Below are 27,271 nucleotides of genomic sequence, written 5' to 3' on the forward strand. Positions count from 1 at the left end.
GTTTCAACAATTTTTATTATGTGCTTCTAGTAATTGAGAAAGGGTTATATTCAGTACATTATGTTCACCAGGAACAGCTTTTATATACCAAGGAGCAAATTAAATACCTCTGGAATTTCCATGGGAGATGTTAAAATGCTGATATTGACTTACAGACTGCCATTACCACCAAGTCAAAAACAAACAGGAGATCACAGCCAGTTCCTTTAAACTGTTTATTCTTACTAGAAAGCAGAGACTTCATTGACTTGCTGGTTGCTCACACATACAGAAGGGCAAGGAGAGAAAAGAGAGCTAAAATTTGATTTTTATTTTCAAGAAAACACAACCCTGTCACTCACCCAAGCTATTCCAAACAATAAATTTAATTTGGAAAATGAAAAAAAAAAACATTACTGGGGGGGGTGGGTAACTATACCAATACATTAGGTATGAGTAGCTACTGCTGCTGCTTTGCTGTAGTGAGAATTAGCAGTGACAATTGGGTTTAAATCCTTAGCATTGACAACACACAAACAAAAAAAGCTTGATCTAGGTAACATTTGAGAATACTATCCCCTTAGCCAGCTGCAGAGATTTAATTTAAGGCATTGTTGTGAATTACATGGGTTTTGTTTGTTTTGACGGCCTCATAGTTACTGCTTTAAAATGCTGTAGGCTACTGAAAACAGTTGAAACCTTTTAAACATCTGAAAAGTTGTGTTCCATTTTACCTCAAGGCTTTTGCTCCCCAGCATAAGACCTATCTCCTCTACTCTCCAGTATTTGCTGTCCTGAGAATTAAGAATATTGCATCATTACTACTATTACTATGCAGTATCAAACTTCCCTGCAAAGTCACCTTCCTCAAGCATGCCTGACTTTTGTTGGAAGAATTTATGTTGCAAAATGCTGCTGTGATGGGTGGGAGCACAGTAGAAAGTGTTACCTTCAGTGAGCTAGTGATAGCTGGGGTTCACTGTATAAACTACATTATGATTTTAACCACACAGTACACCTCCTATTTCCCTGAGTGAATGTGCTCCCAGCAGCCACCAGAAAAAGCCAGTTGGGAATTTATCTAGCAAGGAGACACAGCATCCTTGTGCTGGATCTGCTATCATTATGCAGATAGAGAAGCTCAAAGACATTTCACAACCTCTCCCTCTTATTTTTGCTAGCTGCATGGATGTTTGTTAAAGAAATCATCTCCAGCTAATAAAAAATCTTAAAAGCCCCAAACCATAAGGAAAGAAACCATGCAATACTGTGATTCTCAACAGATTTTTGTTTTTTATACTACCCACAAACATGCCACATAAATAAAAGGCACTGCTTAAGCCCCAGATGCATTTTTATGGAGTTTCTAGGCTGTAGCTCAGTGGCACAGGATGTGACTTCTGTTTGCGCTCTGCACTCATCATTCCTCCTTTCACATCTTCTCCCCACACTGCCCATAAACAAGCACTCTAAGCACATCAGTCAATGCTTCTGCACTACTGGAGGTGCTCCCACCCTCCCTGAGACCCAGCCATGCCTCACAGCCCTCACCAAGCAAAGACTTCTCTGCAAGGACCAACAGCTTCACCTTCTAAGGCATTGCCCCTCCCAGTCTGTGCAGGGAGCTCTCTGCTCACCCAAGGCATCTCTCACTGCTGCCTTTGGCTGGGGACCTTCTCCTCTGCCTCAGGTCCTTCAGCATTACACCGACAAAAGGGGAACAACAAACATTCGGAAAAAGTGCCCAGAAGTGGAATTGATTCAGGACAGAAGTAAAACAGGAATACTTGGACTACTTGAACACACTTTCAACTTCTCCTCCCAATCTCCAGTGTTCAGACAACAGTAAAGCAGGCCATAGGAGAACCACTGGTATTAAGAAATCTTCTTTCTTCTCAGCTGTATGATTGTAGGCACTAAGACTTCAGCAGCCTTTTGGAGAGACACACATTCCTTGCTGGCAGGAATGGACAATTTGGGCAAATGCAAATCCAGTTTTCTGGTTTACTTCTCTTTCACAACACTTAAAGAAAGAATATTTTAGCTGGACTGTGCTCTTTCCTATCCAGCTACAAAATGCCATTCCCTGCTGCAGCCCAAACCTGTGTAGTCACTAGAGGCTCCCAAATGCAATTCTAACACCAGCCCACATTGGAAGTCCAGTGTTCTCTGGACCAAGCCTTGTTCCTGAAAGAAACTCTGTCAGAGCTATGTAAAACTTGCAACCTGATGATATGGGCAGATTGTTACATGGCCACTTCCCAAGGTTTGACCCAAGGTCTCTTGTGCTATCCTCTCCTCAAGGGTAAAATCCCTGGAACACTGCCCTTCCCTTTGCCACATCTCCCCATGTTGCAGGAGTGGTTCACCAATCCCAGCACTCCCTGTCTCACTCCATCACCAGGCAATGAGGCAGTTCCCTCTGTTTTTCAGGGAGCCAGAAACATCTGAACGCCCTAAGGGAAGGAAGCAGTTTTTAAAAACACTTTTAAGTGTGAGCTTTGCATCTGAATCAAACCCACACTCTGCTGCCCCAGTACTACCCAGTCTGCACCACAGGGTTGGACTTTGGCTTTGCTGCTGAGGTGAATTGAGGACACAAACTTCTGGGAGCTGGCAAGCAGCAAATAAATTTGGAGCAGAGTAGGTAAAAAATAGCAGGGTCCGAAGAAGGCCAAGATGTGTGCCTGGTTACTGTGAACCCCTAAGCCAGAGGGAACCCCAGCCCCCTGTTTGTACATACCCAAGCAGCAGCCTCATACCTCAGCCAGGCTCTATTCCCAGGCAAAGTCAAACATCCAGAGATCACTTTGGATCAAAGGGAGCCGCCACTCGCCCAGGGCATGTGAGCACATACCAAGGATGTGTCTGCAAGCCTGAAGAATGGTCTGGCCCAGACCCAGAAAGTTTCAGCCTGCTTGGCTGAGAGACTCTGGCTGTCCTCCTCTTTGCAATGGCCCAGCTTGAGCCACTGGCTTGGCCATCCCCTTCAAGCCTGTCTAACTTACATCATTAATTCCTCAAGTGCTGCTACAGGAAAATGAGCACTACAAATGGTACTCATGGAAAGTCACACAGAAGACTTCATAACAAACAGGAAAACATAAAACTGGGTGGCAGGGGGCCTCTACAAAAACATGAAGCTTTTGCCAAAACAACTGCAGGATGTTTTGGGGTTTTTTTTTCCCCATTTTAGCCAAAAGTTTCTCATTCAAGAAAACCTTCCTTGGCATACCCAAAGCCACTGTTTCAGCTGAACTATCATGGGTTTCCATATACTCTGTAGCTCCAAGGTACGGATCAGAGAGGTTGAGTGGGATAAGTTTGGTTGCAGCCAGGTCTTAGCAGTTCATTATCACACCTGGAGCTTGTAAGGCATTCAGGGAAGAGGGCATGAAGCAAAAGTTTGGGCTATTTCTCACCATAGACTTTATCAATGAGAGGACACCAAGAAAATTGCCCTGCCTGCAGAATATTGCACAGTCTTCCCTTCAAGCCCTTGTGGTAGGGACTTATTGGGTGTAAATACAAGGAGTTTCTTCTGATCTCCACATCAAGACACATACATAACAGAACAGCAAATTCAAGTCCTCAGGGAAAGCTTTGTGAAAACTGCTGTGGCTGATGCATTCCCAGCAACTGCCGCTTTAATTCTCTCTTGTTGGAAAAGAAAGGAGCTCAGCAACAGGCTGGTAATTAATTCTGCAACAATACTCAATAAGGAAAAGTTTGGTTTTAATAAACAGAGCAGAACTGGTGATTTAACTCAAACATATTCAGTTAGAAGGACATCTCAAAAATATTTATATTAGAAGCAAGAACAAAGCAATAACAACCACACTCTACAGGAAGTATTTATTGCTGTCTAGTGATTAATAAACCCCAGGAAAGATTAAAATGGATGGTCTAAATTTTTCTTCCCTGTTTCTCATAAACTGAAACACACAAAGGAAATAAATGCCTATGGTGAAACCAAAGCCAAAATTTTGCTGTGAACTTACGTTATTACAAGAATGTCTTGAGATGCCCCTCCCCAAAGAGCTCAAGTGATTTCTTATAACGGTGATAGAGGAACAATGGGGAAGACTTCTAAAACAGTGGATACTTATCCAGTTTTCATAAATTGTCTGTCAAGCAGAGAAAGATTTCCTCCCCTGCCAGTCTCTGTGGCCACAGCTCCAGCAGAAAGCAGTGGGAGCCCAGACACAAGCAGCCTCAGTTAGCACCAGCAGTTAGTCCCTACCAAAACATGCTAAAGAATGTGCTAAAATTCAATTGCAATATTTCTCCCCAAAACATTTAGCTCAACAGGAAATACAATGTCATACGGGCAGTAAAAGTTTTAATTTCTTTTCATTATCCTTTGTATTTCAATAAAATGTTGGAAAACAAGCTACAGAATACCCCTGGATGTTCATCTTGGAATTCTTCTTTTACCTAAAATATCCTCTCTCCAAATCTGCCTGTCAATATGTTCTGAGGAATCAATGGGTCATCGAGAATGTGCCAAACATATGTTACGACCTTAACGCCAGACCACAGCTGGAGGTCGTGTGGGTTTTTGGCTGCCAGAAGCTTTCTCGAGCCCTTGGGCTTCACAGTTCAGCTCTCACCATCTCAGGTCCTGTTGTGGTCTAGCCCCCAACCAGCAACCAAACACCACGGAGTCAATCCCACCACTGGGATCAGCGAGAGAATAGGAAGGATAAAAGCCAGGATACTTGTGGGTGGAAATAAAGGCAGTTTAATAGGGAAAGCAAAAGCCACTCACAAAAGCAAAGCAAAACAAGGAGTTAATTCCGGGCTTCCCATAGGCAGGCAGGTGTTCAGCACCTCCAGCAAAGCAGGGCCCAGTCCTGTAGAATGACTTGGGAAGACAAACACCATCACCCCAAATGTCCCTGCCCTTCCTCCCTCTTCCTCCCCCTTAACATACTGAGCGTGATGTCATGGGGTCTGGAGCATCCCTTGGGTCAGTCAGGGTCACCTGTCCTGGCTGTGTCTCCTCCCAAACTCCCAGGCACACACAGCCCCTCCCCAGCGTGACCTTTGCATGGCAGGAAAGGCCTTGGCCCTGTGCAATTCCTGCTCAGCAATAACAACAACACCTCTGTGTAATCATCCCTGTGTGCAGCACCGATCCAAACCACAGCCCCATTTCCCACCCCCCCCCCAGGGAAGGAAACTAACTCCAGCACAGGTCCCTAAAAACAGGCATATGTCCAAGTCTGACATCGCAAAGAAACAACCTGGAAACCTTTATGAAGTTTTCAAGTGCTCTGATGAAGATGACAAGAAAAAGACAGAGAACATATGGATTTGCAGTCAGACACTGGTTTAAAAACAAACAGAAATATTTCAGTAATTTAAATATGTTTGTCCAGACCTCTCTCCCGCACACTATGGATACAAATCTGTCCCTTGAACCACATCAGGAAGTTTTGAAAGGAGTCATTAAGTCATCTCTGTATTTGATGTGCCCTTTTTGAGTGTCAGCTTCCTTTCCACAGGCAAAATCCCCCAAGCCCAGCTATGACATTCTTGTGCTGCATCCATCAGTCACTGCAGACACAGCACTGCACCACAGCAGCTGAAAGATGGAGTCATCAGCTGGCATGCGAAAACTGCTTTTTCTAGACAGCTGGAATTGTGGTAGCAGCCTCCTCTGCAACGAGGCTGTCTGAAGTGTAGAAATCACAAATATATGAAAGAGGAAGTGGAAACATTCAGGATCAAAGCAATGGGCAGAGGGGGTTTGTTTGCTTTTAAGTTCAGAGTTGGGGGTGTCCTTGGGGTTTTGCTTTGTTTTGGTTTGGTTTTTGAGCAGCACAGGGATGTGGTTCAAAGGCAAAAGAGTTGGCAAAAGTCCCAAGTGCCAGGAGAGGGGGAGGTCGGAACACGTGGCAGTCATGGCAGAGCTGCAAACTCCCTTGTGCCCATGCATTTTACTCAAACAAGTCATTCACCTGTCCCACACAGGGCTCTGCTTATTGTTAGCCCTGGCCCTGCTGCAAGTTTCAGTGCCAGAGTCAGCAGAGTGAAATGCCCAAAGGATTTGTGCCCAAAGTAGATCCTTTGCGGCAGAGGAGCTACTGGCACACCTGCACAACACCATGAGAGAAAAAGACTGTTCTGAGTCCAAGATTAAAAGGTTTTTTATACACTTTACTCTTCCTATTTTCAGTTTCTGCCTCAAAAATAAAACTCTGACTCTATTTCTTGATCTTTAGGTGCTGGATGCTCAGTAGTTACACCTCATACCTCTATAAGGGCTTTGGCTGTGCTCCAGGACCAAACAGTAATAGATGGAAACTACAGGACACCACAAGAACATTGGGTGGCACCAAACTATATAAACATCCCCCACTCCTTGATTTTAGTCTTATGTCTAATGAATTCCCAGCAAATTTGCCATAAACAGATAAAATCCCTAAGAAATCAGAGCTATCAATGGTAGTCCAGGAGAGAGACAGGAAGGATTTGGGCAATATATTTCATCAATTCAACAGAAATAGAGGTATACTGAAGTTACTCTCATGATACTTATAAAGGCAAGTCTGAAAAAAGACAGGAGGAGATAATTTTGCAATTCTTAGTGTGAATCCCCAAAATAAAGAGCTTTATTCTTTGAAATAAAAAACAATCATTTATTCCAGATGTGTTCACATCCTTTTTGCCTTCCACAGTTAATCTGCTGAAAAGCTTTTAGCTAAGATTAATGTATATCCAGCTGTCTCTGTATTTTTCTATTTTATCTAAAAATTAACACACAGAAAACAAACAAACATATATTGGCAATAACATATTAGCAAGAAAAGGAACATTCAAATTCAAACACAATTCCCACAATGTTGCCTTTCACTCTGGAAGAATAAAGCAAATTGAATTTGTTTTCTAAAGGGGAAAAAAATTAAGATGGGGTGAAAACAGGTACTCTGCTAATTTATAGCATTGCTCAGAAGACAAGAAGATTAAAGGGTTTAAGAGCTGGGAGTATAAAGTTGTTGGTTGGCTGCATGGTAGTGTGGAGATACTGCCAGTGGGGAAATTGGGGCTACCAATGCCACAATGGTTTTACCTCATACCAGCAAACACCTTAAAACCTTCTGCAGGAGAACACAATCTTCACTTTAATGTGCTCAATCACCCCTTGTTGCCCCAGCCAATTCCTATTGTCCTGCATAGGATGTTAATTAGGCAACAGTTTTCCCTCACCTAGCTGTTAAGATCCAGTTATTAAATTTTTGAGAAATGCCTTTGCCTGAATTAGTGCAAATGAGACCATATGCCAAAGTCAATAGTATGGATTTTATTTAACAGTAAACCTGAGAGAGAGAAATAGAAAATAATGGGGTGAGAGAGAGATAGTAACAGGGACAAATTAAGCAGAAAAAATCACCACTCTGTGGATCCCAACAGTATCCCATTGATCCTCTCCATCTTGTCTTCTTAGTGGTGAGGGTCCCCAAAAAAAAAAAAAGTAGAGCTCATGGATTAATATACATTTGGGTCAGGTGGGAACACCCAGATACCTCCCCTGGGGGGTCAGGTTTGACACTGTCTTGCAAGACCGTGGATCTGTTGCATCACTTTGCATCATGCGCAAGGTCTCAGGAACAGGTCTGGGGGGGTCCTTTGGGGGTCTTTGATGGATTATGACCCCCTTAGCAACTAGTTCTGCTAAAGAAGTTCTTCACCAAAACACCACAGAACAAATTTAAAAAAAAAACATCATGGAACTGCACCTGTCAAAGCTGAGAATTTCAGCATGAACATCTGCAACCAGAGCAGAGAGAAAAAGCTGACCAAGACTGCATCAATGAGCATACCTTGATCTGGCCTCAACATGCCAGTTTTCAAGGTATCTTTCAATATCCTGCGGGATTCCTTGATACACTGTCAAATACAGCCTGTGTGTATTTGGCTTAATATTTTTTTACTTGTAGCTTTCCATTTACTTAGTCATCATATGGAATTTATTCAGGGCAAAGTTGCTGTTCTTTCACAGCTGACATTGTAAGTATCACCCTTCCTTACAAAAAAAACCAAAACAACCTGTGCTTTTTAAAGCACCTTTATTGTTTCTCTATGTTTAATAAATCACCAACAACAGGCCCTGTGATGTTTTTCTTTCTGAGATTATGAAGGACTCGTTTCCAACTCTTTGGAAAAATCACAACCAGAGGCAAGGTTAACTTTCCAGAGGAGCATGACAGAATAGTGGAGAAAGTCTGTGGTGTGGTGGGAGGTTAAATAAAGGCTGTGCAGAAATGCTGGCCAGCCTGAGTATTAGGGATAAGGTCAGGCCCATAGGAACCAAAGAAAATTCAACTCTTTAACTGAGTTTTTTTCAGAGAAAAATACTGCTTCAATTCTACCAAAATTGGAAGGAAAAAATCTTGTTAAAATGAAGCTGGACCTCATTCTATCACAAATGTTTCAGAAAGACACATTCCAAAATGGATTTTTAAAAAAAAACTCGAATGTTTCCGGCTGTATGTACCACATTAAATTTTCCTCTAGAGCTTAAAATGGAAATAAAACAGATTCTTGCACACAGTCTGTGCAAATACTGAACTTGGTGTGAGGAGCAGGAGCTCTCCCCAGATCTCAGCTTTTTTCAGAGTAAGCCAAGCTGTTCTCTGATCAGGACTGCAAGTGGATATATAACTTTGGATATTACTCAAGTCCTCAAGATCCACAGAAAATGTGCACCTGTTGCAGCAAAAGGGAAGTTTAATTGGAGCTGAAGAAGCTCTAGTTTTCAGGCTGGGTGTTCCTCATGTCAGTAGCTAATGCAAGAACCAGGATGGATGAGTGCTTTCCACCACCTTCCTTTGTGAGGGCGTAAAAAGATCAGTCTTAAATGTTATCACACACAAAACTTTTACTAGTGTTTTTTCTAAATAAATATTGATTTTTTCTGACTTACAAGGAAAATTCTTCAGGATTACTAATTCTAAAGAAGTGTAAAGGCTGACAAGGAACAGAAAATTCAAACTTTATAGAAGCTGTGGAAATATTCCCCTCATGTGTAAAAACAGTTATAAGAGGAATCCTAAAATATGAATCAGTTTACTTTTTTGGGGGGCTGGTGGTGTTTTCCTGTGAAAGTACAAACCTTGCCAAGTCCAAAGCAACCAGCCCTAAGGAACACTTGAAAAATGGCACACAAGGAGGGAAACATTCCCAAATGTGCCAGGACACCGCAATATCCAAGCACCTCCAAATGGTCTGGTAAAGGTACCAGGGCTAAGTGATAACAGATGTGTTTTAGACTGTACCAAAATATCCAATTTAAAAAGAGACAACAACAGAGTGAAGGACTTTAATATGTAAATGTCTTGGACAAAATAACATGTCAACATAGTCAAAGCTAGTAATGACATGATATTGTTTGAATTTCAATGCAGGTACAGTGCACGTGGAAAGCAGTAAGTCACCTTTCAATAGCATTTCCCTTCTATAGGGAAATAAGAACCAAAAAGCAAATACAAAAAGCCCTTTCTCACAGACACCCAGGTTGAAAAGAGGCTCAGATATTGGTGCTATTCCGGGATCACTGCTACAATACCACTTCTACCTCCTCCTTTTCTGCTCATTAATAGTTGCTGTTGCTTTTTCTTGAGTGCAGCAATTCAGCAACATCTGATGTGTATCCAAAAACCTGAGGGTTTAAGATGGATTAATCACTGAATGTCCTCTCAGTAATGCCAAAGTCTGGCCAAGTATCAGTAGACCACTAAAAAAATGGGTATTCATGATCTTCTAGCCTTCCTCAAGACACTGCTCCCAAATCTGTCAAGGCTCTTCTACTTCTGAAGTGCTGTAAAATTTATCCTGAGGAAGGATTCCAAGCTGATGGTTCATCTTTTCTTACTTCCAGAAATCTGAGCTGATGGGTTGTGTTTTTAACCAGTTCTAGTTGTGTAAAGTCACACTTTGTAAATTGGCATGTTCTATTCTCCCCTCATGTTAGTAGTGGTTCTACCCAGTTGCCTCCTCCCTTGAATCCCTGTCAGTTTCTTTATCTCCTCCCCGGCTGCCCCAACAACCATTGCATCCCTTTGTTCTGTCCCTCCCCGGTGCCCTGTCTGTCACTCGGCGACACAGCCCCTTTCATCCAGAAGCTTCTCTCTAGGGCATCGAGTGATTGGCTCAGGGGCTGGGGCCTCTCCCTAGGTTACCTCTGACTGTTTGAGCAATGTTGCCTGTATCCCTTTACCCACTCCCGCCATGGTCCTCTGTTGGTTGGAGGGGAGGCTCCACCTTTGTACCCACCTCCCTTTATAAGCTGCTGGTACCGCCCACCCCCCCCCCCCCCCCATTGATCTTTGCCTTCTGGTTTCCCTCTACTTTCGACTTTCCTGCTCCTCAATAAACCCAGTTTATTCCAGAAGACAGAGTCCGTCTTTTCATCGTTCCTGCCACAGCTAGCCCAGGGTCTGAGAAGGCATCCTTGCCTTAGGCACACTCCCTGCCACACGCAAAGCAGGCAGAATGCCCCCAGCAGCTCGTGTGCTATCGAGCTTGCCAGGACTGCCCTGAACAAGGGCTTTAGGACACACACGGCTGCACCAAGCCTACTCTGAAGCTGTGGGATTTCTATTGCAGCACCCTCCCCTGCAACCGGCCTACTCCTCACAACATCTTCTAGTAATTTTATCTTGGCAGGTTTTCTGCAAGGAAGCAGACTGCAAGAAGTAGACTCGTTCTCCCAAAACATATGCATGTAAAAAAATAGTTGGGGGTCTTTTGAGTTCAAAAAATACTCCTCAGCTGGTTTCTTTTACATGGAAAACTCAATAACTGGCTCCTCTGAAAAGCCAGAGCGCAGATGTTGAGATATTGCTTCAAAAATCCAGCTTCTGCTGTTTCTCAGCCTTGGGTGCACATGTTACCTCATGGCAACACACACACACACAGCTGAGGCTACAGCAGCTTCACAGGTCAAACTAAACACAATAAACTGAAATTTAATATATATTGCATGAGATACTCGCCTTTTCTTCAAAGGAAACTCTATTTAACAGACTTCCTCCTTTTTTATTTATGACAGCATCTGTCTCATTTTATCAGGTTTTTCTTCCAGCAACAGAGCCTTCTGTGGCTTACTTGCACAGTTAAAACAACAAATCATGAAAATGAGATGCTGGCAAGCAAGGACGGGATTGAGACTGTCCACATGGGCAGAGCTGGTAGGGTATGGTTCCATCATGTCTCACTAAGGGCTTACTGGTGCCATGAAAGTACACCGGAATTACTTTGGGTGGGAAGCAGCACCCCAGATCAATGGGATTCCCAAAACCTGGGAGAGATGCAGAGATGCTCTGCACTGTGCTGCTGTCCAACATGCTTCCTGTGGCTTCAGGATTTCCATTTGCGGCAGACTCATTATCATGGCCACCTTCTTAGCTTCTTGATCTTGTTATACCATATTGCTGAATTAAAGGAGAATTTCATGTCCCCATTGTAGGCTGTTTGCTTTCTTCTGTTTCCACTGTAACACAGAGCCTGACAAACTTGTGTGCCCAAAGGGCCACAGACAAAACCCCCTGCTTTGTCCCCCTGTACATCCACTATGCATGCCCAGATTATCTGGAACATTAATGAGTTCTCAGCTCAGGACTTGCTGAAATAGCATAACTTTGTGAGGGCTATGGAGGAATTTATTAAATACAGCTCAAAGTCAAACACACTTCTGCCCATACTTTACAAAATCTTAATGTAGGTATAGTACATGTGAAAACAGCATATCACCTTTAAATAGCATTTCACTTCCAAAGGAAAATAAATACAAGAACAAAAAAAGCAAACAAACAAACAAAAAAAATCCCTTTCTTGCAAACAGTTTCCCACCAGTGTATAGAAAGTGAAATGGAACAGATAAAGCCAGTTCCTTGGACTGAAATACTTCTCATGCAGCAGACAAGTTGAAGTGTAAATGCAGGCAGTTCCAGAGGCACAGTGCTGGCAGAAACCTTGGTGGGTCACCTCATCTACCCCCAGGGCACACGACAGGACCAGAGCCAGCCCAACAGACTGGCCTGACCCTCACAGACCAAACCCCACCCAGGGAGAAGCCTCCATCTCCCAAGGACAGGTGCTCCTGTGGTCCCCCAGCCCAGCACACACTGCCCAGGGGTGTTCTTTAGAGCGTGTGAGATTCTTCAGAACGTAGTTTACCACTGCCCAGCTTTGTACCTGGGATAACAAAGGATGGCTAACTGATTCCTTTTTATACAACATCACTCTGCTGATCCCCCTGCCAGCTGGGGATGATACAATCCCACTGCCTGACACTTCACCATCAAGGAACTGGTTGTGTTTTCACTCAGGATGTTCACAGAGCTTATGCAGAAAAAGAGAGCAATAGTCTACATATATTAGATATTGCATATGTAACATTGGCTCTTTATGTAGTCTCAATAAACAGCTTTTAAACATCACTGAGCGGCCACCAACCAGGACTCATCTTTCAAGAAGTGAAATCCTACCAGATCCCATCTTTCCATGCCACTCAATCCCTGTGCCCAGGTGCAGAGAATTCACCCACCCATCCATGTCTATCAACCAGTCACCAAACAGGAAACAGGAGGAAAACATTCAGCATAGGGGATGGAAGTTTCCCCCAGCAGACACCAAACAACATCTGTGCCAAGCTGAGTAATCAATGGAATGGTTGAGAAATGTCATCCCATACTGGTTTTGTCTGGAAGTATAAATTCACATTAAAGAGGAGCCTCAATTCAAATGCCCTGCTATTTTCAGAAAACCGGTTTGTGTCTGCAGGTGGCTGATGCTGTCTCTGCCAACCCACTCTTCCCGACAGCTCTCCACTCTTCGCATCCCCACTGTGCTGCCCAGACCTGGTGCTGTCCATCAATTCTTGTTACAGGGTAGGAGATGCCTCTTGAAAGTCACTATCACAGAGAAAAGAGACAGCCACAAAGCAGAAACATACATGAGAATGGGCAAGCTATACACAATTTTTCTCAAAGGTGCAAAACTAGGAAGCTAGGAATAAGTTACTTGAAAGCTAAGTCTAACCTGAAGTTTGAAGACAAAAAAGGGTCAAACGCCAGTGAGAAAATTTCTTGAAGGCTTCCCATAAGGGCCCTTGGTCACAGTCTGATGCCTCCTTGGGGCCACCTGCAGCTGCAATGACGGTCAGTGTTTTCCCAATGTTGTGTTACAAAATATCGTCACACAAGATTCCCAGCAGCCGTGGAGCATCAGACAGCTGCAGAGGCAAAGAAACACAGCAGGGGACAGAAATTCATAACAGACACAGGGTGATTGCTCCATTTCAATGAGCTGACCAAAACAAAGACTCTTTGATAGAATGAAATTACTGATGTCACTAACAGAGAAAAAATACAATTGATAGGAAGGGAAGTCCTCTCCAGACAGGACAACAGTGGTTTTGAGGTTAAAAGAAAGGGGAAGGCAAAAAAAAGAGGTTTAAAATTCTAAAGATCAATGTGTTCAGTATACTTACATATTCAGCTGGGAAGGCTTTGTAGCTCTGTGTCCTGGAATTCATCTTTATTGGAAAAATTTTAAAAGGGGCTTTTTACAGCTAAAAGATGGGATCTAAATCAGCAATGCAGCCAGCCACAGATGCAAAAAATAGGAAAACAATGGAACATCAGTGTATTTTGGTTTACCTACCACAGCAGCTTGGAGGAAGAGATGTCTCTGTAGCTTCTTGGCCCCCGGGGTTTCACAAAGGGTACATTTAAGCTTTTTGCCCTAACCTCTAATTTAAAAGAAAATCTATACTGCAGCCTCCAGCCTTCCAGAGGTCCTGATGGAAAAAAGGCCACTGAGTTTGCCAGTCTTCCCTAGGATTTGCTCCTGACAGCTTGGAAACTACAGGTTTTTGTGCCTGGTTTGCACTACAGCACAAGGAGCCAAGTGCAAGGGTCATGCTCTGCAGATGGTGCCAGATGGATGCTAGACAAACTCTTCATTTTACTGTCCAGGACAGCCACTAAGCTTTTGCTTCCTGGTAAAACTTGCAAAGCATCCAACAAGAGCAATTTACCAGCTAGAGGGATGTGGTTTTCCAGTGAAAAATCAGGTTTAAAGTTTGCTTATTCTCCTCACGTAGCACAACTGGCAGAAGTAACAGAGCGAGATCAAAAGGAAAAGAACCTACATGAGAAAAGATGAAGTATGAAATAATGCTGGTAACAGACAAGCTGCAATTCATGATCAAAGGAATGAATCTGGCCCCAGCTATATAAATAAAGAAGTATCTTCCCCCATTTCTGAAAGGAAAAATTCATTGTTTGCCCTCATATGAAGCAATCCTTTCAAGTGTAGATACACTTAGGTAGCTGAAAGGAAAAAATGTAACAGCATCTCAAATTTTGCCTATTTTGCTTTATTTATCATAAAAGAGGGTTCTCCTGGGACCTCACTGGTTTTCCATTCATGTTATGTATAATCCACAAAATAAATAATCAAACCCCAGAGCATTTTCCATTCCACCTAAACAAGGTGAGTGTCAAAACAAGGTCTCCTGACCATTACCAGCTCAAAGCAAAGAGTCCTCAGCAGCCAGATCAGCACTGCATGCCCCACACATTTCCCCTCCACAGTTACAGAGTGGATTTATGAGACAGATGTGTCCCACCACCATTTTCCAGGGAAGGCAGAACCCACCTCCTGGGGCTTCCTGGTCCCTTGAATTCAGCTGGAGCAAGAGGCTCAGAGAGGGTTTGATGAGGAAATGGTGGAAGCACATGGAAAGGAATGGTTTTCCACCCATATAAACTGACCTCAAAGCCTGAGAAAGGAAAAGTGCCTCAAGCCTCTCATCCTCTGACACATGATCAGCTCTGCATTGAGAAAGCTGGTTTCAGGTCTGCTGCTTATGCTCAGGTGAGAAAAAGAGATCCCCCCACTGGAGTCCTGCAGCACCTCCACCTAGGAATGGACTTTTGGGCCCCAGGGAAAAGGAAATCTTTTCACTGCTAAACAAAGAAAAAAAATATGATGTTTTACTATTCAGACAAAGGCAAATTAAAAGGAATTAAAATACCTAGAAATTTTCACTTCAGCTTTCACAGTCTCAAACACCATTTGCCTGTCATCTTATTTATTAAGGCCACACAATGCTGTGGAGACTGCCATGCCAAAGACCAGGAAGCAGCAGAGTTTCTGTGACACGTGCTGATTTTCCTCTCTCCCTCTACCCCATGCCAGCAATGGGTCCAGGCCCATCTCGCCACTTCAGGAGGGGTTGATGCCAGAAGCTGCACCAGCACTGCCTTCCTCGTTGCATGTAGATGTCATGTGCAGAGTCAGAAGAATGTTACAGCATTTCCTGCTGAAATGGATAGCCTCCCAGCACACCTGAGCAGGGAGATTTTGCACAGAGAAATGCATCAGCTTGACATCAGCAATGACTGATGGGCACTCTGCAAAGCTGAACAGTCAAAGCCTTTGTGTTCTCATGAGACGGACCAATCCTTGCAAGACCTGGGCTCATACTTTTGTTTTACCAGCAACCCAATATGCAGAAGACTTTCAAAATCCAAGAGAAAAGGTGGAAGATTTTAGATTCTATTTTGGTTTTCAGTGTCAGCTTTGAAATACACAGAACGTTCTTGTGGAACAGAAATTTCCATGCAATTTGATGGTTGCATGCCAAGAGTTTTTGTTGTGATTGTTCCTGAACAGAAGGTGAATGTTAGGAAGCACATTAAAGGGAAATGTACCAGAACCATTGGAATTAGATACTCTGTTCCTGCTGACAATGGCCAAGGCATCACCACAGAAACCTGAACTTCTTCATGCTGCACCTCCAGAGAGAAAACAGCTCCTCTGACAATCTCTGCTGTGCTAGCAGATCAAACAGTTCATTTTAGCTCTTCTTCCCTCATATATTATCTCTTACCCATTTAAAGAAACCACTCTGAGGCATCTGCTAGTTTTTGAGGTTGCACTTGTCTTCAAGGGAGCTCCCACCTCCATACAAGCCCCTTGCTAATTATTGTCACATCAATCATTGCAGCATAAGTTTGGACTGGATATGTTTTCATGCGCACTTTCTTTATGTACCTGATAATAACTGGCAAGCAACAAATTACTCCTGGTACCCAGGCTGGTGGTTCTGCTCAGGTTTGGGGTTTGTTTCCTATGGCAGACTACAGTTATTGCTGTAGGATAGTATTCTAAAAAAATCATTTCATACTTGATAGGATTGAAGAGAAAATACTCTTCAAGCTCAGGCAGAGAGAAGACATTGTGAGATGGGACAGGGTTTATGCTGGAGAAAGGACAATATGGAGGCAGAAGGTGGGAAATGGAATAAAGAAAAAATAGAGCCCCCATTTTTTTCCTTTTTGTATGGTGAGATACAAGACACTCATTTTTCCTTTAACAATAAATGTTTGTACTTCACAGCATGTCCTTCTGCTAATGAACTAAACACTCTGATTTATTGAAAGGGTTCTTGTTCTTATCTAGGTTTTTCAAAACAGAGAATACCACCAAAAATAGGTATCTAGAGAAAGGAGTCCCTCAGTTCTTGATTATTGAGGCCCTTCTGTTAGAACATTTGCACACTTCAATAATTCCCTCCCAACTCATCTAAAATATTGATAAGATACATTATTTTAAAAATTATCCTATACACAACTTTCTTTGTTTCATTCAACACGAGTTTAATGTGCTTTCACTAAGAAGCAGCAAAAGAGAATGATTTTTATTCATGGTCTGGTCTCTTTATCTGCTTCCGTTAAAAGTCCATGAATGTCAATGTTGGTGCCACTGGTTTTAAGAAAAAAATCAACCAAACAAACAAAAACCAAAGGAAAATAAAGCTTCACAGAAACCCCAAACAAAAACTGAGCCACTTTTTATTGCTGACAGCAATCTGAGCAGAGCTGCAGCCCCCACCCAGCAGGCAATTTGACCCGTGCAACAAACTCTGAGGGACCCAAGACAAGTATCCTTCTGAAATGCCACCAATTCCTCTTAACCTGGGATTTGGCAGCATTATAGCATTCCTCAGTTTTATATCTGCCATATCTGCCTGCCTGCTCTAAGACATTGGAGATACAAGATTATAATACAATATTATAATCCTTGTTGCAAAACTAAACTCTTTGAAACTTCCTGCACTAAAATAGTCCGACCTCAATTAGTAATTCATTTGCCCAATGAAGGAACAATATTTGCTTACAGTGCAAGTTTGGGAGTTGATTTTTTTGTGCCTGGAATGTCTAAAGAAGTATTCATAAAATTGCAAAATGTAAGCCATATCCTGGCAGGCTAATTTTAGAAAACTAGATTATCAAGTTTTAACATTAAATCTAAAGCTGGAGCAGCACAGGATTAGGCAGAGACACAACAATGTCACAATTTAAAAGTTCATTAACTATTTGCCCTTTAAAGTAAAATTGTACTTTTGCAATCTCTCCATTCAAAGAGTTTGGAGAAATACTCATGCACACAGTCTAACAGCTGAATCACTTCCTTTTGCTGTGTGTCCCATTTGCTTTTTCTGTATTATTCACTACCACAGAGACACAGTGACTTAACATTAATTTAATTTACATATATTAAATGTGCTTAGAGCATTTGCACAGCTTGACTAGAACTATGGGACCAGCTTTCCAAGTTCAGATAAAATTTCCAAATTCATGGCAAAGCGCACAGGATGCAGTTATTTTGCTAAGCTGGCTGTGGGACAGAGTCATTTCTTAACTGCTCAAATTTAACTATTCATGGAGAGTTAATTACTTCTGTTCTGCGTATCAGCAACAGCTGACAAGCCTTATGCATTAGCATCTTTTTCCTTTGTCAGACCCTTGCTCTGCATCTGTGTCTCCCTCAAAGCTTTTCAGAAAGTTTCTGTATTGATCAGTAGAGTTTTCCTTTTGAAAGTTATACAGTTGGATGATTATAAAAAAGATCATCATGTTTTGAGAGCAGAGAGAATCTGAACTTTCACAGTCACGTTTTTGCTGTTTGCAAAAATCCTCTGTTTAGGTCTATAATGCTAAGTATTCCAGATCCCATTCCTTGTCTCCTGGCACCACTAGGAGAGGAGGTAGAGTTGGGAAGGAGGGAGGGGTGGGGAAAAGGTGTTTCTAAGGTTTTATTTTATTTCTCATTATTCTGCTCCAATTGTGTTGGTGTAACAAATTCAATTAACATCTCTACTTCAAGCCTGTTTTGCCTGAGACAGTATTTGTTGAGAGATCTCTTTCCAGTTCTTATCTCAAATCATGAGCCCTTGGTTGTATTTCCTTTCCCCTGCCCAGCTGTGGAGGGCAGTGAGAGGGGGCTTTGGTAGGTGCTGGAATCCAGCCAGGGCCATGCCACCACACCACAATAGCACCCCCAGTGCCTGGCAGCCAACAGCCATCTTTAGTAGAAGGTTAAATCCACCAATCTATAAGGAACGGATGTTAGAGGTTTTGCCAGGGTCCTAAGTGTCTATAATAGTAGGAACATGTTTCATTTAATGCACAGAAAAATATAGACTAGCCCCAGTCCATTTTGGTACAGAAAGCCAGAAGGGAATTGGTGTAGTTTTTGCCAGTCTCACCTGAGGAAACTGGTTTTGGTCTCCAAATGAGGTGATGTGTTTCACTCTGAGTCAGTGTGAGTAGGACACACGAGCACCATTATCTCCTGGGTTAAGTTATAGCCCAAAGAAAAATTAATTCCTTTTTAGTTTCAGCAAGCAACCAGCTGGAGCCCAAGGCATGGATTAGTACAACATAAATATGATGCAAACAGTAAACCAGTTTGCTTCTGCAGCTCCTCAAAAATACTTACCCATGATGCATGGGTAATACAAGATACTGCATGCATGCACAAGTTCTATTTTCTATTTATATGGCTTATTCTGTATTTTCTGTATTCTGTAATTTCTTGTATAAATTTGTGAAGTTCTATCATAGATTTCAAGTCCTTTTCCTCAGCAATTTGCAGGGTTGTGTGTTGTGTCCCCCAGCTCCCTTGAACTTCATCTTTGAGATGGCTGGAAACTTCTACTCTGCAAATTGGTGGTGTATGAATCAAAGCAGTTCATTCTGTGCCAGTAGTCCCCCTTCAATTGTTACTATTTTAATTCAGCAGCCCGTAGTAATCTTAAAATTCCAGATGGGTGGTGGCCAGCCTCTGTCACCTCTGCCAGTAAAGAAAACTGGAACAAGCAGCAGAATCCCAAGTACAGCCACTCCCTAAACTAAAGCACATCAAAACCACTTGGTCAGGGGGATCAAAACAAAAGTGGTACAAGTACCATAAGAGGCAAGCACAGCTATAACACTCTGTATGACTCATTGACTGACTACTGCATATAGCAGAAATTTAACCAATAGCCTACTAAGGAGCCAAAAGCCTTAAAAGTCAGCTGAAAATGTTTTTAAAAAAAAAGAAAATAAAAAGTCAAATTCAAAATTCCTATAATAATCCCAGAAACTGAAATACCCTGTGTTCTCAACACAGTTTCAGCAGAAATCTAAAATAAAGCCCCATACTAGCTACTATGAAGAATAACTTTATCCTAGAAAAAAAACCAGCACAGTCCTGAAGGAGGATGCCAACATTTCCCCATTCCCTGTATCTTTTTTCAGTAGAATCAACTACATCAACCTCTGGTGAGCCAATACACTCAGATGCACCATTCTATCATCTTTTAAAATGAAACTATTCATAAAGCAAGCAAGAAACTGTCCCTCGTTGTGCTGTGTACTTATCAGAGAGGTTCAGTAAATTCCAAACATTCTCTTATGGCTGGCTTAGGAAGCAAACCTTTGAGGCTGTGAATTTGCCCAGAGGAAGGGCTGCAAAGGCAGGGATACACAGCTGGTTGTGAACTGCTCCTGCCACGACAGAGAAACTTGGCAAGGGGAGACAAGCTCTTAACTCACTTTAGGAAAAGGGTATGCATGTGAAAAGGGAAGAATGGCATATATTAAAAGGAAACTGTGAGAGTGAATAGGAAAGGCAGAAGAGCTGGCAGACAAGCACCAAGAGGATTTGCTAATTAGCCAACAGCTGCTGCCAAGGTGAGTGGCAGGGGAAGCATGGCGCCCCTGAATTGTCACCATCGCCTCAGCAGAGCTTACTTCTCCCAAACTTATTCTCTTTGTCTCCCCTCCATCAAGAGAGTCCTGAGGAACTGCAAAGCACAAAGCCTGGCATCCAGGCAAGCCTGCCACTGAAGCACTGACAGCTCAGAGATGACATCTCCCATGAAAGCTTGGGAGACTTGCATTCCAGCATGAAGCTGGGCTCAGTTTTTGGTTGCCTATATGGGCACCATCCTTCAGTCAAGCCAGCCTGAAGCCTGGCATACCTTCTCCTTCACTAAGTCTTTCTCTCTATTCAAGCTTTGGTTTTTTGTTTTTTTTTTTCTTCATGTCAAGCTGGATATGCAGGAGAAACCTCAAATGAGAAATCTCTTTTATTAAACTGTTTTAATAAAAATTACTGTGTCATGTGTCATCTGTGTTTGTCTACTGAAAGCAAACAGTGGAAGAATTAAATTGATGTTCTATAATGCTAGTTTGTGCTAAATAATACTTCATGGTAAAGGTGTGACTTAAAAAGTGATTGGAAAATCTAGTGCTAAAGCAACTGACCAAGTTTTGCGTGAGGACCAGTTAAAAATGAGGAAATGAATGTATGATTTCAAATATATTTATAAAATTATTTCATCTGTACTTTAGGGCATACTTGGGATGAAGAACACTCTTGAAATCTGAAATTACTCTCTACTAAAAGCATTAGTCTTATTAGAATTTTATCTAAGCATTTTTTAGGTAAGAGTTATCATTAAAGCAAAATAGATCTAATTTCCCTTTTCAAAGCCCAGTCCCTGGTTGATTTGCACTCCAGATTTTGCAGCATTGTGCTAATTCATGAGAAAAATAGAGAGATAAAAACACTAGAAACAAAAGGAAAACCAGTTTTGTTTCACTGTGTTAGGAGCGGGAAAGACAAGGAATTAACAGGAGAAATAGGAAAGGCAGGGCAAAGAGAGAACAACAATTTCCCCTGGCTCCCTGCTTTTCAATGGCTATGAACAGCCCCTCCTGTCTATCCAAAAACACTGCAGAGAGACTCCTGGGTCCTACAGTGTAGCCATGATATTTTATGAAAAATCCTCTGCTATGATTTTTCCCATCCTGAGGAGCTGAGGGCCTCAGGAAAGAAATGTAAACAATAACTATCTGCTGCTGTGGAATGCAACAGGTGCATCTTCCATTGGTCCATGTGGATTGTTTTCAATTAGTGACCAATCACAGCCACCTGTGCCAAGGCTGTGAGCAGTCACAAGATTTTGTTGTGCATTCTGTTCGATTCTATTCTTGTTCTTTGTAGCCTTCTGATCCTTCCTCTCACTCTGTTCTTTTAGTCTAGTTTTAATGTAGTATATTATATAACATAATAAATCAGCCTTCTGAGCAAAATGGAGTCAAGCCTTGTGTCCTCACACATGGGTGGTTCACCACAACACCACAGGACATCAGCTGTGCAAAGATGAGGCATAAACACACAGTGAGTGACTGTCTGTGTCTTCATGGACTCAAACAGCCTCTGTGTCCACTCCGCTTCCCAGGCTGCAGGGCTGCATCCTAGGCCCCTAGAGAACAGCTCTGGACTTTCTGGCAACCCTCTTCTTCACCTGCCCTAAATTTAAGCAGGAACTTAGAGCAGAGCCTGCTAGATTACCACTCAATCCCTTTGCAGAAGAGAAAAACCATTTAAAAACCATTGATCACCACCACCTGCAGGAGAGGATTGCAGGTGGGTTTTTTTAAACAAAATAATGGCTCCGTTTCCCACTGAGTGGTATTATTCTTCTGTCTCCGGGGAATGTGTGCACAAAACAAAAAGCACCCCAATTTCACTGTACAATTTCCATCTCATTTATGATGCCATCCCCCCTCTTACTTCTGTGATGAGACTCCTTCCTTCCTCAGTGATTCCAAAATTGCTACTACTTCTCTGATACCAGACTCTTTTCCTCTTCTATGATGCCACACTCCCTTGGACATCCAGGATGGCAGAAACCCTCAGAACTCTGTGGGGACAGAATCCTTTCTCCCTTCCTCAACAATGCCAGACTGCCTCTATCCTCTTTGATTACCTCCACCCTCTATGAAGCCATATTCCATCTTTCCTCTGTGATGTGAGATTGCCTCCAAGCTCTGTGATTCCAGACTCCTTTCTTCTGCTATGGTGCCGCATTCCCTCCATCATTTGTGATTGCAGAACTCCCTCCTTTTTGATACCAGATTACATCCACCCTCTGTGATATCAGACTCCATCTATTTCCAAAACTATGAGAAAGCTAAATGTTGTTCATCCTCATTCAGAAGGCTTGGATAAAGTTGAGGATTAATTTTAGCTAAGTAATACCCCATGGCTAAGTCCTTGTGGACGTGCAGAGAACCAGGAAAGAATGATATAAAAGCATTGTGTTGTCAGGGAAGGGACAAAATTACTTCCATAGTTTCTCTCTGTTTGTAACTCCTGTAATTATCTTGTAATGAAAATAATCTCCAGGATGTCTGAGTCAATGACAGCTTTTTCAGATCAGTTTTGTCATGTAAAATATTTATCAGACATATTTTGTCCTATTCTTCCCCATCTGTCTGGTGACAAAAAAGGTCACCAATGTGCAAGTTTAATGCAGCTCTAGTGACAACAATTAGATTATGAACTTTATTCACAAACAAGTAGGATGTTGGTGGGTACAAAAATTAATCTGTTGGAGATCTGAGCACTGACTTTCAGGAAGTTATTACACAGCTAAGCACCACTTTATAAACTCTTCTGCTCCCTATAACCCCACTCAACAGTACCAGCACCAGGACTGGAGGCTGAGGCTGAGTATACAAACAGTATTAAAAGGTGTCCCTGCAGAGCCCTTGGCACAGGGACTGTTGGGAGGAAAGCATGAAAACACATTTCCCAGGACAGGGAAGAAGCTGGGACAGCACCTTCACAGCTTCAAAATGAGAACAGCCTGCAGGTATTGTCTGGTGGGCAACACCAAATGGTCTATGGGGGCCCAAGAATTAACTTCCTCAGCTTTGCTTCTTAAGCTTTCAAGTTCAGCTATGCCTTGTGAACAGCAACAAAAGACTTTTGGCTTCTTTTCAACACAAGAACTTCTCTATGGTAGCATCTGGATTTTATCACAGCACTGCACCTTGCCACCTTGGATCCTACAGCTCTTCAGACTTCACCTCTGGGCCAACTGTTTTACTCAGGGAGGCCCTGTCAGAGCATTTCTGTGCTGGGCAGCAGCATTTTTTTTTTTTAGCATCTGTCTAGTGAAACTGGAGAAAACTTTCTGTCAGGATTACACAGCCATTCTGTGTGAGGCAGCATTAGTCTGCTGCTCAATGTCAAAGCAACAAATGGCAGTGTCTCTCCTGAGGGCCACAGCCAAGCATAATCTATTTTGTCACTCCTCTAACCCTTCCCAAGCACTGTGGGTTTGTAATTTATCCTTTTATCCTTCCTTTAGGTGTCCCAATAGACAGTTGCTTTTCTTTCCTCATAGGGCTGTCTCTTCTCAGCAGCCCCAGCCTTTGTGTAAGTTCTCTTTACTGCAGAGAGCAGCTACTCCATTCCCTTTCCTTTCTCCTGTCTTGGCTCTCCAGGTGGTGACATCTCCTGCACCTTATTTTGGTCACTACACAAGTAGGTAAACTTTCCTGCTGAAATATTTCTTTTCCAGTTAAAGCAAGTACTCTTCTACTTGAATGTGCTGGATATACTTAGTTTCTTTTTAAAGATACACTTTAGCACAACCTTTGTAGAAGAAAGGGAAAGAGATCAATAAATAAAATGAATAAATCATAAAGGCATCTTTTCCACAGTAAAAGGGATGAAGGGGAAAGGGTACCAAGGAGGTCACGCGGTTATTTGTGCACTTCTAAAACATTCCAGAAACAGGCACCAAAATTGGGGAACACTGTATTGTAGGATGCAGAGGTCAGGAACACTGCTCAAAGGCTCAGCCCCTGGCCTCATAGGAGTATATTGAAATTTTAATATCTTAGAATAAAGAGAGGTCAAACAAGAAAACTCTTGTTGCTGGGAAAACTGCACATGTTAAAATATGCTCCAAGAAGACACAGAACATAACTATTAGGAGGTAGAAAACCTAGAGCTTTGCTTCTCAAATAAGATCTTTTAGCCAGCTGGAGCACATCAGCACCATACAACTAATTACTGTTTTGGGAATAGCAGTGTAATGCAATTTGGAAATGACTCAGCATGACCATGCATAAAGGATTAATGAATCACTCCTACAGAGTCTCTGGCTATAAGTAGTCCAGTCACAAGTGTGAGAAGCAGGGCAGCATGGCTAACACTGAGATACAAATTTAGCTGTATTTGAAGCTACCTGACAAAGTCAGTGTCAGTCTGAAGAGACAAAGGCATTTAGGAATGGACAATAAAGTCAACTGAAAATGACAGAAGATCACTTGGATGAAATTAACTTGTACACAGGCTGAAATCAAGGGCATGCTGGCAGAGGAGCTGTCAAAGACTGCGATTCAGTCAGGCACAGGCAGAAAACAGCAGTTCTCACAATGACAAGACACTGGCTGTGATCTGGAGAACAAATGGGTCCACCATTTACCTAAGGAAGAGGACCAATGTGAGGGAAAAATGTGACTCTCAGAGTAATATTTTACCATTTTTCTACAATTCTTTAGATTCTGATAGACAAATCTTCAGAGCAAAGACCTTCAGAGCAGATCCTTCCAACACCTACCAAAGAAAAAGAAGTGCATTTTGAAGTTGCAGAACAGACCATTTCCCCACATAACTTGTGCAAAGCTTTCTGCAAACACATCAGCAAACCTGGTTTTCTTCTACAACCTGGTTGATTGAGGGAAGCTGGTTGATGTAATCTTTTTGGACCTCAGCAAAGCTTTCAGTACTGCCTCTCCCAGGAGGATCTTTCTGGACAAACTTTCCTGCCCACAGCTGGATAAACACATCCTGTGATGGGTGAGCAGCTGGCTCAGGAATCAGGCACACAGGGTGACAGTGCCTGGGGTGACACTGGGCTGGCAGCAGTCACTGGTGGGGTCCTACATGGCTCCATCCTCAGCCCTGTGCTCTTAAACATCCTCATTAATGATGTGAAGGAATATTAAGTAATTTTGCCAATGACACCAAACTGGGAGGAGTTGTTCAGAGGTGGAAAACCTAGAGCTTTGTTCCTCAAATAAGATCTTTTAGCCAGCTGGCAACTTTGTAGCCTCAAGGGCAGAGAGGCCCTGCAGAGAGCCCTGGACAAATGATGCGGCTGGGCAGCTCCCACCCTGTGAGGTTCCACAGGGATTTCTGCCCCTGGGATGGGGCACCCTTGGCTGAATGGACAGACCGGGAATGAGAGGCTGCACTGCAGAGCAGCTGCAGGAAGGGACCTGGGGGTTTCAGGCTGTGGCCAGCTGGACATGGGCCAGCAGTGCCCTGGCAGCCAGGAGGGACAGCCCTGTCCTGGGGCACCAGGCCAAGCATGGCCAGCCAGGCCAGGGAGGGGATTGTCCCACCCTGTTCTGGGCTGGGGTGGCCTCACCTCGAGTGCCAGGGCAGTTTTGGGTGTCACAACATAAAAATCATAACACATTCAGTTGTTGGAGAGTGTCCAAAGGAGGCCAGAAGGATGGGGCAGGGTTTGAAGGGCAGCCTTATGACGAGTGGCTGAGGGCACTTGGTCTGTTCAGCTGGAGAAGAGAAGACTTGAGGCCAGAGCTCACTGTGCTCTTCAACACCCTTGTGAGGGAAAGCATTGATCTCTTCACCCTCGTGACCAGGGACAGGACATGAAGGAACGGCTGGAGCTGTGTCAGGGAAGGGTTAGGTTGGAGTTTAGGAAATTTTCTTCCCCCAAAGGGTGGTGGGCACTGAACAGGATCCCCAGGAAGGGTCATGGCCCCAAGACTGGCAGAGCTCCAGGAGAGTTCAGACAGTGCTCTCAGGCACAGAGTATCTCTGCAGGGTCACAATTTGAACTTGATAATCCTGGCAGGTGCCTTCCAACTCAGCATATTCTATGATTCTATGAAATTTGGCCCATGATACTGGATGTTGAACATTTTTCTCTTTTGCAGATATGTAAGTGACCTTGGAAATTTGTTTATGCTCACCCACATTTTTTCCCTTATATGTTCTGTATTTGAATAAATTACTCCCCTCAGTGACTATCTCACATGGTGTATTTTCCAACAAAACAGGCCAGCAAATGCTTTGACCCTTTCCAATCATGGAAACCAGGCAGGGGTGGAACAGGACGCCTTGGACTGCACAGCTGCAGCACATCCCAGGCTAGCATAAAAATGTAGCCGATTACAAATAAGGAAGTGGCCACCTTCGCCCAAGCAGGATTCAGTCATGGAGTGGTTAAATTTAACCATTGTTACCTTGTTCCAACATCCTGCCATGAGCAGGGGCACCTTCCACTATCCCAGGTTGTTCTAAGCCCTGTCCAGCTTAGCCTTGAATAGTTCTATAAAACATGAATATTGCCCCATAAACCAAAGTTACCAGAAAAATAGGTCTGTACTCTTGAATGGTCCAGATTCTGAGTCTCACTCTATTTGGTTCAGTTAAAGGTCAAAATTAACATATTTATCTTAAAAACAAGGTCACTTTAAATTCCTAATATCTGAAAAAACTCAGATCTATCAGAAAGCAAAGATAAATTTAATCACCACTGTAAAACAAACAGCCAGTTGTATTCTAGTTCTGACATCCTAAAATATATGAAGCCTTAACATTTTATTCTGGTTGTATTAGACCTTTCTAAACACTCTGTTATGGCACTTGTAGAACTTAGTATTTCCTAAGTATGGAAAATTAAGGCTTTAAAAAAAAATACAAGAAAAGCCAGTCCTCAGAAAAAAAGCACACAGGGTTAATCTTTAACTGTAGGAATCCATGAGAAACCAGATGCTAAAATCAGGTGGATGCAAATAGAAATGATGCGAAACTGCTCACATTCAACAGACCCATACAGAGGTTTTCAGAAGGAGTCAGCATTTCTAAATCCTGGCCTGCAATCACCAGAGGAGAAAAAAACCCAAAAAATCCCTCTGGTACAGGCAGCAGTGAGAGGGAATTGTTTTGTTCAAGACAGAAAAATTAAGATCCTGTCCTCATATGGTAGTTAAGATCCCCTGGCAACCTTCTTAAAACAGGACTGTCCAGCTTTCTGCTTTGCCTCTAATTTGACTATTTCCTCCCTCCACTGCCCCTTGGGAATCACTTCATACAGTTT

At 42.8% G+C, this 27,271-nt stretch overlaps 1 long non-coding RNA gene across 1 annotated transcript; it reads right to left on the minus strand.

Annotated features, from left to right (window-relative positions):
- Positions 1-11,884: 11,884 nt before the first annotated feature.
- LOC135301375 (uncharacterized) lies at positions 11,885-22,084 on the minus strand. Its single transcript, XR_010363137.1, has 3 exons — positions 21,913-22,084; positions 13,030-13,222; positions 11,885-12,902 (listed from the first exon to the last, which is right to left on the minus strand). It is a non-coding gene; the product is annotated as an uncharacterized LOC135301375 (long non-coding RNA).
- Between the last annotated feature and the right edge of the window lie 5,187 nt (positions 22,085-27,271).

This window comes from Passer domesticus, chromosome 5 (genome assembly GCF_036417665.1).
Source record: "Passer domesticus isolate bPasDom1 chromosome 5, bPasDom1.hap1, whole genome shotgun sequence".
Taxonomy (NCBI): domain Eukaryota; kingdom Metazoa; phylum Chordata; class Aves; order Passeriformes; family Passeridae; genus Passer; species Passer domesticus.